Raw genomic sequence first — 12,083 nt, 5'->3', positions numbered from 1 at the left:
CAGACACAACTTTTCCTAACTAACTAATCTTTGGCTGCCCAGGCATATCTGTCAGCGTATAACTGGCAGAGTCCTTATGAGATAGATTCCCATGTGGGTAGTTAACAGGTATGTGCCAGTTACATAGTCTGGCATGGTCCCATTCATTCTTTCCCATACGCTCCTCTCTGGCGCTCTCTAGACCAATCCTTCTCACTATTTATGAGTACCACAGGGTGGAGGGCAGGCCCAGAAAAAGTCAGGGAAACCAGTGGGCTCAGAGGTAAACCTTTATTGCCTGGGCAGCCCTAAAAAACCTCTAAGTAATAAATAGCCCAATTTGTAGGCACCTATCTACATACGCTATGCTTTCCAGCATAAACAATGCTTTTGGAGCCTTTATGCATGTTTTTGGGCATATGGAATTCAACAGTGTATGCTCAAAAACTCATTTTATTGGCTAGAATGTTTGTTCTAACAACTACAATGAATTATATGCATTCACATGCTTAGGAGTGTTTACATTATTATTATTATTATTATACAGGATTTATATAGCTCTAAAAGGTTTGCTCAGCGCTGTACATTATAGTGGGGGACAGTACATGAGACAATACAGTAACAAAACAAAACATGAGGGGTACAAGGGCCCTGCTCTTTCGAGCTTACAATCTAGGAGGGAGGGGATAGTGGTACAGGAGGAAGTGGCTTTGGGGGATGGAGTGGTAGGAGGAGTGGAGAAGATCGGCTGTTAGGTGAGGGTGGGGTAGGCTTCCCTGAAGAGATGGGTTTTCAGGGTGCACCTAAAGGTGAGGAGGGAAGGTGACAGTCTGATGGATTGGGGTAGTGAGTTCCAGAGGATGGGGGAAGTCCTGGAGAAGTCCTGCAGTCAGGCGTGGGAGGTGGAGACCAGGGAGCTAGAAAGTAGGAGGTCTTGTGAGGAGCGAAGATTACGGGTAGGGGGGTTTTTGGGTATCAGGTCGGTGAGGTAGTTTGGGGCAGCGTTATGAACAGCTTTGTATGTCTGTGTTAGTAATTTATGCGTATGTGCATAAATGATGCCATTAAGCTCCTGAATTCAGGTTTTGGGCATTTTTTATGCCACTGAACATTGCTCTAAAATATTAATCTAATCACTACAATTTGCATGGACAAACTGGCTGAAGTAGAGTTGCTTTAGAAACATTTAAAAAATGAAAAATGTTTTTAAGAGCTCGGTCACATGACCACCCAACTTAACAAGGACATGCAGCCACGCAGGACTATACACATGCTAAGACCAATGCAAAAATTAAACCCCCTGTCACTGGCCCCTAGTGAATAGGGCGTTCTAAGCGGAAATGTTATTGTCCATTTGCATGAAGCCTAAAACTACTAGCAGATCCAGAAAAAGCGTCAGCTAAATTTATTGTATGTGTACACCTTACAATCGTTTAATCATTTATTGACCACAACTGACCCAGGCTTGAGAGATGAAACCAAACTGGGCTTTTACCAGGAAAGTTGAAATTTGCATATTATTATACAGGATTTATATGGTGCCAACAACATGTGCAGCACTTTAAAAAATAGAGAAAGAGACAGTACAGTTAAAATACAGTTAAATAAAGAAGGTTCAGAAGGCCCTGCTCACAAGAGCTTACAATCTAAAAGGGAAGGTCAATAGATACAAAGGGTAACTGATTGGGATGAGCAAATGGAGAAGGTATAAGTACAGTTTATTAGGTGAAGGTGAGATATTGCATACATACTGAAATGTAGTTACCTTTATCTCTGGGTCTAGTAATCATTCTTTCACTGAAGATCAACTCTACTTTTGTATTTTTGTAATTTTCAAGCAGTTGGTTTGATTTGAGCATATTTGTGACAAGCTTACTTAAAACTGCACATCAAGCATGAAAATATTGCTATTGTTGGACAAATTGTTAGCAGGTTAGAAGGTTTAACAGATCACCCCCAAGGGCCCTTGAGGAAGCTATTAATATGTTCATCTTTTGCACTTACTAAATGTGTGCGTTGCGACACTGTCAGGCAGAGAATATGTAACACCTCAGAGCCCCACACACCTAGAAAGACTGCATCTTCTCTTAAACTAGTGACATTGTCTATTCCTACCTGTCCAAGCAGTAGACTACAAAGTCATTTCAGCAAGTAGTGCAGAATACTAGCTTGGCTTCACCAGCTCTTCTTGACACAGCACACTGTACTCTTACTCTTGTCCAGCCCGAGGGAAGCCAATGTACTTCAATGCCTTGCACACTGTGACTTACAGGCTTAGACTCTAATAGGGCTCTGTTCCGCAGTGGGCTCCAAGACAGACACCCTGCCACTTTGTGAGATGTTTGAAGTACAAAGCTATGGCCCTTTAAAATGGCTTATGTCGATTTAAAAAATCTTTACCGACATGTGCAGCATATCTGGTTAATTCCCAATAGTGCCACTATTACAAAGTGGTGCTGTGAATGCAACAAATTTAAAAATAATTACCTTTAGGTATAGAGAACGAAATGGAGGTAATAAAGACCTACTTTAACCTGGTGTACAGAGACAGGCAAAGTACCTGTTTCTCTACACACTGTAGTACAGATGCATATTTGGGAAGGATCTGTCCACTGCCTGCCAGAAAGGTAGAGGACTTGATGGAGAACTAAAGTATGTCAGTCTTTGTGCCCCCCCCCCTACAAAACTCCCTGCCAATGTGCTGTCTGACAGGTGCAGCAGTGGGGAGGAACCACAGTTGCCTGAGGCAGGAGTGACCACATAAATGCTTCAGTCTCAGTGCTCCTCCACACTCAGTGTGTGCTCCAGATGAATCTGTTGCCCACCCTGACATTTATCACGTGGAGGCACAACAGAATTCTAAAAATTGTCTTAAAGTGTTACTAAACCCACAACAGTAAAGTCAGTCTGTATATGCAGTAACGCATGCCTACTATACTCACTGTGGAACCTAAGAGGTTAATCCTCCGCATTGTGTAAAAAGGATGTTTGATCCTGTCTTCTCTGCCCCTCCTCTTGTTCAAATATCCGTCTTATCGCCTGATAAGACAGACTGAACCTGTAGCAACATGAACATGCTTGGTTTGGTGTGTATTGCTAGAGAGGTTTTTTTTTTCTTTGCAGAGTGCATGTGATCAGCACAGGGCCAATCAACACTGCCCGGACAGAGGTGACGGGTTTTGCATCCTCCTGGAGCAGAAAGAAAACTCCTCCTACAAGCTTTAACCAGTTCTCTGCTGAAGTCACAAGACTGCTCTAACTGCTGATGAGAAAAGGTGTTTAGCAGGTTATATTACTAAAATAATTGCATTTCCATGTTGTGTGTACTGTGAGAGACCAGATATAGTGAATGCAGGGTCCTGGGTTTAGTAACACTTTAAACCCTAGACGCCGAGCGCTCGCAAATATGCGGCCTCTTGGCATCTGGGCCTTGACGCCAAGCGGTCACAAATTTGCGTACCATTTGAAAATACATATGTGCTGAGAGCCCACGCTCCCAGCATATATGTCCGTGATGTCCGATTGCAAGAGATCAGGACCTTTTTTGATCATGTGACCGCCGTGACAGCTAATCACGGCGTTCACATGACACTAAAAAAAAATTTGCGTACCATTTGAAAATACATATGTGCTGAGAGCGCACGCTCCCAGCATATATGTCCGTGATGTCCGATTGCAAGAGATTGGGACCTTTTTCGATCATGTGACAGCTAATCATGGCGTTCACATGACACTAAAACCCTGCCCCGCTTCCCAACTTCTGAAACTCTTAAAGGGCCAGGAGGGTTAAACACTCATTATAAATTCCTCGATTGTCTAGCTTCTTGGGTGCACCTGGATACTCTAAATCAGAGGTTCCCAAACTGAGGCTGACCTCACAATCTATATTGCACTTAGTTTGGTCTGGGTTCAGGCCTTTACATTTTTATGTATTATTTATGTTCACTTGCTGATTATTACTCACGTTGTCTTTGTCACAGTTCATATTGCACATAATTAGGTCTGGATTCAGGCTTTTATACTTATCACCTCTGTTTTGGGGTTATTTTTTCTGTCTCCCCACTCTTGGAATTATTGTGTCCTTATTACTATTGATATTAGCGCAACACCGTTTTATTTTTTTGTGACCTCAGCTTTATTGTCCAAGTTAGTGAGACTTGTAATGCTTTTTACTAAAACAGTTTGAGATCTGCTTCTCTTAAAATCAAACTGTACAGTCTTCACTTAAATACAGTATGACAGGAAATAGCTGGATTGAAGAGAGGCTAAATCTGTTGGTTTACTAATCTCTTCTGGGAGTTGATCACCTGCTTACTACAGCATTTAGTACATATATATTATTTTACCATCCCTTGACATGCTAAGATCTATGTAACAAAACATTATCCCCAAACCACTTGAGAGAATAATGCAACACAACTTAGTAGCTCAGTAATAGCTTTTTGTATAGTGGGCTTTATGACTTATTTTGTTGCAGGTTTTTGCTCACTAAGAGCAGCTATAGAGTATGCATTTGACAACACTTATTTCAACAAGATTATAGCCCCACAAAGCAGATCTCAATGGCCTTATCCGCAGGGGAGGAGAGATCAAAGGCTTTGCTTGTCAGCACAATTTACAGTCCATTGCTCAAGCAGATGACAGAAGCGATGAGAGTGTCTTCTCCCTGAAGAATATTGATCAGCCATAGCACTGAGAGAGAAGAGATGTTTCTCATCATGTGGAGGGACACAGGAAGGAATGTCAGTCACTACATTTAGCTATTTCTGTGTATGCATAGTTATGCAGGAAAAAAAAATCCTGTAAAATATTCATGCCTCCCTGAATTGATTCTCGGAAGTAGACAGCTGTGCTTGTACTCAGTAGAAATGCCTGTGTGTATTTCACATTTATGAAAATGAGTAATGGATACATTTCAACCATTGTGGTTGATGCACTGGAGTTCATTTACTAAAGACAAATAGGCAGTTTGCATTGCAAGCAGTGGTGTATTTAGGTTTTGTGCTGCCCTAGGCAACACAAAAACTGGACGCACCACCCACCCCCGGTACAGAGAGACTCACACCGATCAACACCAGATCCCCCCTCATGGAGAGATCCTGACAGTGACCAACAATACCCCTGCCCTATCCCCCCCATCCAAGAGAGCCTTCCACTAACACCCACCCCCCAACCCCCACGGCGACAGAGAGAAAGACACTCACTTTCACAGCTCTGGACATCCTGCAGCCTCTCTCGGATCACACCCGGTCCCCATGCCACGTATGTCCTTTCTTCCAGGGGGTAATGCTGCCCCCCTAAAAAATGCCGCCCTAGGAAAATGCCTTGTTTGCCTTGTGGTAAATACACCCCTGATTGGAAGGGAATGTTCCCCAGAGCTTACTGAATGAGATAAAGCTCTGCTGACTTCCATCATCTAATGGCACAAACAAAAAATTTGTGTTTTTATCTTATCTTTGCACATGATTGGGTACTCTTTGCAAAGTGAAATCTGGGTACTCTTTGCAAAGTGAAATTTTTTTACTAAGCTCTGAGTAAAATTCCCTTCCTAAGATCAACTTAATTTGCAAAGTGAACATCCTTTAGTAAACCAATTCAATTGCCTTTAACCGCTTGCCCTCCTAAGGATTTACCCCCCTTCCTGGCCAAGCCATTGTTTGCATTACGGCACTACGTTACTTTAACTGACAATTGAGCGGTTATGCAATGCTGCACCCAAATTAAATGTATGCTCTTTTTTCCCCACGAATAGAGCTTTCTTATGGTGGTATTTGATTTATTATTTGCACTATGAAAAAAAAAAGCCCGACAATTTTGAGAAGAAAACAATATTTTGGACTTTTTGCTATTAAACATGCCCAGTAAAAAAATTTAATAAATCAAATTTTGGCATAAATTTAGGCCAAAATGTATTTGCGACATGTCTTTGCTAAAAAAAAATCCCAATATGTGTAAATTAATTGGTTTACATGAAAGTTATAGTGTTCACATATGGCGGTATAGAAACTGGAATTTTTTTTATTTTTAATTTTTACTAGTAATGGCAGTGATCAGCAATTTATAGCGGAACTGCAGCGAGCATTTTGACACTGGGGGGAACTGACTTGGTGTCACTGACATCCCCAGTGACACCAATACAGTGATCAGTGCTAAAAAAAAAAGCACTGACACTGTACACTGAGCAGGAAGTGATTAACATGAGGGGTGATCAACAGGTTAACTGTGTGCTGGGAGTGTTTTACTAGCGGGCTGTGTCCATGTGCTTCACTGTAAGCACACTGCTTTGGATGGCTGTGCTGTGCACAGCCATCCAAAGCAGTGCGCCCGAGCTGACAGGGAGGAGAACTATTAGCAAACAAAACAGTTCTCCTCCCCATCGAAGATCCTCGGTAATCATCGGACGCCGGGGAGAAATCACCGGCCGGGACCCGGTAATTGACAACCGCTGCCTTGAATGGCGGAAACACATGTAGTACTGTGATTTCAAGAAAATTTTTGGCTTTATCTGACTTGTTGGTTTTGGAGTTGGAATCCAGCATTGAATTGATGAGATCCACCATTCAGGCGCCACTGCCTGGGTCCTATGTTACCATCTTCTTCTCTGATGCTATCAGGAGCTCATCTCTCTGCTTGGGGTTCAGGCAGACAACCCCAGCTCTGCCCACTGGGTGCTGCGTGTCCCTGCTCCTGAAGCCTTCGAGGATATGTGAAAGGAGAAGAGGAGACAACATTCTCACCTAGGCAAGAATGGTGGAGGGCAGTGGTTGGGGGAAAATAAAAACATATTTTTTTTCTGTTATAGATCGCAGAGGGGAGAAGGAGTGCATTGATGCCTAGCGAAGGTTAGCTAAGGTTTAGCAGTGGACATGTATGAACATGCCAGACGAGTAAAAGGAACTCTTTTTTTTTAACCTCCTTTTAAAGAACATATTTATCTTTATAACACATTCTAACTGTAACTTATTGGCTGTGTATTCTTCATATTTTCCTAAATTATATTTATTTGCTTATTTTTTTAATATATTATATTATAAAAGAATTCCATTTTTACCCCACGTGATATCAACATTCACAGTATCAGAAAACAAGAAACATATTCAATTAATGAAAATTAAGGAAAGTAGTAGTACGAACAGAATATTAGAAAATAGTCAAAAAATTTATTTTCCTTTCTGCACAATTCTTCACTTTGAACTTTTCCAACAATTTCTTTAGATGTTGCTGGCAGCCACAGGCGATGTATAAAAACAAAAGTGGTGGATCACTTTTCACAGAACGGTGCAGGGACAGCTGATAGGCATTTAGAAGGCAATACTCATGGTTGTGGGAATACTGTGCCACAACCATAAGCCTAGTGCTTGGCTCGTGGTTGTGGCCCCATTTGTGTGAATGTGTCACGTTCAGTGCTGCCTGCCAAGCATGGCGGTGGGAAGTTTTTTACCATGCAGCAAAGCATCGTCGCCTTGATATGTTTACACTCCAATCTGGCTGCCTTTGCAAATTAAAGGGTTCTGTGGGTTCAACAGCCTACTTTGATCATGCCCCAACCACGAGTCTAAACTAAGCCCTAGTTAGTAGTTATCCATAGTACAGCACAGCGCACCTTACAACCCTAAAAATAAAAAGCAATGTATGCAGGAACATTTTTAGATGATGCCGCTCTCACATGACAAGAGAATTAAAAACAAAATAAGCAAGTTTCACTCTGGATAGATCACAAGCGTTCATGTGCACTCAAACAGTGCTTAATCATAGAGCCCCTACCTAAGGGAAAAACTACCATTGTCATGCCTGTGGACAGTTTCTACAAAAAAAGTGAACAAAAATACACATATATATAGCGAGTGCTCAAAATTATAAAAATAAAAAATGTTAATGCTAAAAAAATAAATAAAACTAAAAAATGTCCAGCTGCAATTGCACCAACCCAGGATATCCAGAGCCCAGTGAATGACAATCAATAAATAAGTTAGGTGCAGCGCTAAAGTACAATATCAAATCAAGTATAAACACATATATATGCATACGGTACTAGATTGCACCAAATCTATTCATGAAGGCTTGACTCGAAATAGTCAGCAGAATAGAAAGTGAAATCCTCCTTTGTTGCTAATAGAAGTGACTCCATGCTCCAAACATATCAATTGCACACTCACCAGATGCACAAGGAAATTGCGCATTGAATATATAATCTCTGCGGGGTCCCCTTTAAGGTAGATCAGTCAGCCTGCCAGAAATATGGATCCTCTGTCCGGACACCAGCTCTGTAGTACAGCTCCTCTTCCTCTGGGGGTATCACCAAGCAGATGGAGCTCAGTGGAGGCTTCTCCTCTCTTCCAGCTCCTGCGTGCCCTTCAGATCTGGCCACTCAGTGATCCATGTGCATCTGGTGAGTGCGCAAGTTATATGTTTGGAGCACGGAGTCACTTCTATTAGCAACGAAGTAGGATTTCACTTCCTATTCTGCTGACTATTTTGAGTCAAGCCTTCACGAATATTCACACTATAGACTGTTTCTATACACTTGGTGCAATCTAGCACCGTATGCATATATACAGTGGGGATCGAAAGTTTGGGAGAAACTGTGTTCCAAACTGATTGGATAATGACTGGAGGGTCTCCCGGTCACCACAGAACTTGTCTTCGGGTCTTCAACACCAAGACGGATGCCTCATCACAATCATCTTCAGGGGCCCCTGCAACAGAACTTTGCTGACTTTACTTTAAGTACCTATAAGAACATGAGTTACGTGGCTGTAAATTAGTACCAGGAAGTAGACACAAGACTGTTTAGTGGTAAATTAACTCAATGTATTGATATGGGTTCGAATAAATGGTGGTTTGAGGATAAATGAACACACAGAAGGTAGCTTCAGACACAGTTGGCTAGACAGTGTAATCCATATGCCAGAAGTCAGCAATAAACAGTGCATATAAGCATTAACTCAAATGTGAATAATAATTATAATAATATAACTTATGCTGAAATGTCTCTTGAAAGGTACCTCTTAGCATAAGTAATAGATGAAGGTCTCTGTGTAGCAGCTGTAAGAGTCTTTAGTCCGAACTCTTCAGGTGACTAGCATTGGGGTCCAGTTGTATCGTTGGTGCATGTGAGAATAGTCCCAGTCGAGCCTGCAGGCAGCAATAAGGAAACAAGATGACAGTATGGTTAGTTCCTAAAGTGCTCAGTCTCTCTAGCAGCAGATAGTAAATCCCCACAGCAGCAACTCACCAGCCCCAACAATATTGCAACTCACCATCTGGTCACATACAGTGATTAGTCCATTCACTGCTCTGCACCCAGGTGGATCTGTATGTTGGCACCCCCAAACTCAGTGCTCTGAATCCTGCTAAGGCCGCCAATTTGCAGCAGTGATAGTGCACACTGGACAGCGATGTACACTCTCCTGTCTCCCTTATGGCAAAAGGAAGCTGTGTCCTGTACAGCCTAAGAAAATGAAGCTCTTTACCCTCCTACTGGCAATCGCTCCCTGTGAAATGCAGTTCAAAAGCTCTTGGTTACAGTGGAGTCTCTCTCCTCTGGACTACAGCTCAAACAGTGCAGTGCTGCCCGACTCAGTCTTTTGAACTATTCCTGCTCAGCAGCTCCCTCCTCTTATTGATATACAGTCATGGCCAAAAATATTGGGACTCCTGCATTTCCCTCCGAGATAATGCACACTTTACCCAGAAAATTGTTGCAATTACAAATGTTTAGACATTCTCATGTTTATTTATTTTGTCTGTATTGGTATGACACAAAGAAGTGGAGAAACAAAAAGCCAAATTTGACACATTCTATGCAGAACCCCCAAAATGGACTGGAAAAATTATTGGCACCCTTAATTTAATATTTGGTAGCACACCCCTTGGAAAAAATAACTGAAATAAATCACTTCCTTTTTTGCTGCTGTATTATCCTTCTGCAGTGTGGACAGAGCTAAACTGAACATTCATTAAATCCATCTTTAAGGAGACCACCTTTCAATGTCCCTCTATGAAGTGTCTCCAGTGCAGGGAGTAGCCATCTTGGCTGGGTACGGATCGAGTGATTGGCTGATACAACAAAGCTAGGAGAAGGGGTTGGCTGGCTGCTGGAGAATGTAGTCCCTAGAGCAGAAAGGACTACATCTCCCAGAGGGCTGAAGGGACTAATGTGCTTGAAAGAGAGCACCATAAAATTTCAGTGAAAGGGGAACAGTAGTATGTGGCCAGAATTTGCTGAAGCTATCTGATGCTGTGCTGATCAGAGACTGCTGCTGCCATCATACTCTTTGTAGTGCTACATGTGAGGGGATCTGGATCTGAAGAGCCTGCACTGGGGATCAGTGTTTCACTTGCTGGATGTGGTGAGTGACTCTGACCATCAGCAGACCCCTGCCCATCAGGAGAGGACCACTGGCTATTACTGCTTGGCACTAGCTTGCAAGGGAGGAACCTTTCACAAACCTATGTGGAAAACCCTGGAGTTTAAAGAGTTCCTACTTTTGTGAGAAGCCTCTTGGCCACTGCCTTTTCTTGTTTCCTAGTTCTGTTAAATAGATCTGCCCAGTGGAGTTGCCTTAATGCCCATTTATTTAGGAACAGTCCAGTACTCTTTTTGGATTACAAAGACTGTACTGGAGAGCACCCCTACCTCTTGTAAGGAAGGAAAAGAAGGACTGTCTAAGCAGGAGTGAAAGAAAGAAATCACAGCAACTTCTTTCCATGTCTGATTTGAACTTGACCTTTTCTGAATCAGAGCACGTGTCCGGAGACCCAAAAGAGGGTACCCTTGGTCTGGTATGAGACTAACATCATACAAGTTAATCTGTTGTCTGCTGGGATCTTTTGTGCTTTCTTCAAGGGCCACAACTTTTCCAGCCAACATGTCATTTCCAGCATTCACTGGCCAGTGGGACAAAACAGAGACTTTTGTAACAAATTCAAGTCTTTATATATTGTTGCTAGGTAAATGCAGTTCAGTTCTGTTAATTACTGTTAGTCAGAATACTGCAGGTATTTACCATATCTATCAGAGTGATATTATTGTGTATTGTGTAGATTGTGTGTATATATACATTTGTTAATCCTCTCTTCGTTTAGGCTATGCTTGGCCTAATTTTTTGAAATACCTCAAGGGGTGTCGGTAAGTGCTTCAAACGTAAACCCTGCAATGCACTGAAATGAGCTTCACACATACCTGAATGCTAAAACTGTTCATTTAGTGGTGCATTTACGTGTCCTCCCTCACTGGTGCTTCCATCTCTGAGAGTCTGGTGCATGAGCAGGTGTGCCAAAAGGCTTAACCTAGCTCTTCAGGACCTGGCAGAGACCTGCTGCATATCTTCCCATGTGCTGAGTTTCCCTGTGCATGCCCCGACAACCAGCGATCTAAGACCTCTGTGACAGACCCAACTGGGGAAAAGGCTTTTGGAGGGCACTGCAGGCTTTCTTCCTGCCTACTGACTATGGGCCCTGGCGTTTGAGGGGGCTCTATTCTTTGGGAGTTGCATTCCTGGGGGACCTTTGGAGTGTTTTACTTTGGATTCAAGTCCATGTCTCCCTGATACACACAGACTCTGAGAACTTAAGACCCAGACACAGATTTTGGGCCTCTGTGTTTTGCTGGGGGTATAGAATCAACAACCCAAACCAGCATTGACTGCTTCAAGCCCCCCCTAGACTTAGACTCTCAAACTAGAAGGTTAAAATCAGCTCAAAACAACCTGATGCGGGGGGTCTCCTGCTGTTATGTGTAATCTGTTTATCAAGGTGTTATCTGTTTACTGTTATAATGTGTACCTGTGTTTGCCTATCCTGTCTCCATGTTATGTGTTTTTCTTCCATTGTGTAATTTCCCTATTATTGTTAATTGAGTAACCTAATTGAGTAACCTTTTTTTTCTGCCTGTCTGCTGATCCTCCTGGAGATTCCTACAGGATATGATTAGTCTTGTGTCAACTTTACCTCTTTACCTAACCATTGTGGGATGTTTATCCCACTGTGTAATATTTGTTTTTATTGTTCATGTGGTGACTGTCCCTATTCATGAAGTGTATAAAAACCTGTATTTCTCTTCAATAAAGTTATTAATTTGGTTTTACTTCAACATCTTGTCT

This window comes from Staurois parvus, unplaced genomic scaffold (assembly GCF_062004578.1).
Source record: "Staurois parvus isolate SC_StPar_1 unplaced genomic scaffold, SC_StPar_1.0 ptg000287l, whole genome shotgun sequence".
Lineage (NCBI taxonomy): Eukaryota > Metazoa > Chordata > Amphibia > Anura > Ranidae > Staurois > Staurois parvus.
Note: the sequence above shows the minus strand (reverse complement) of the source record.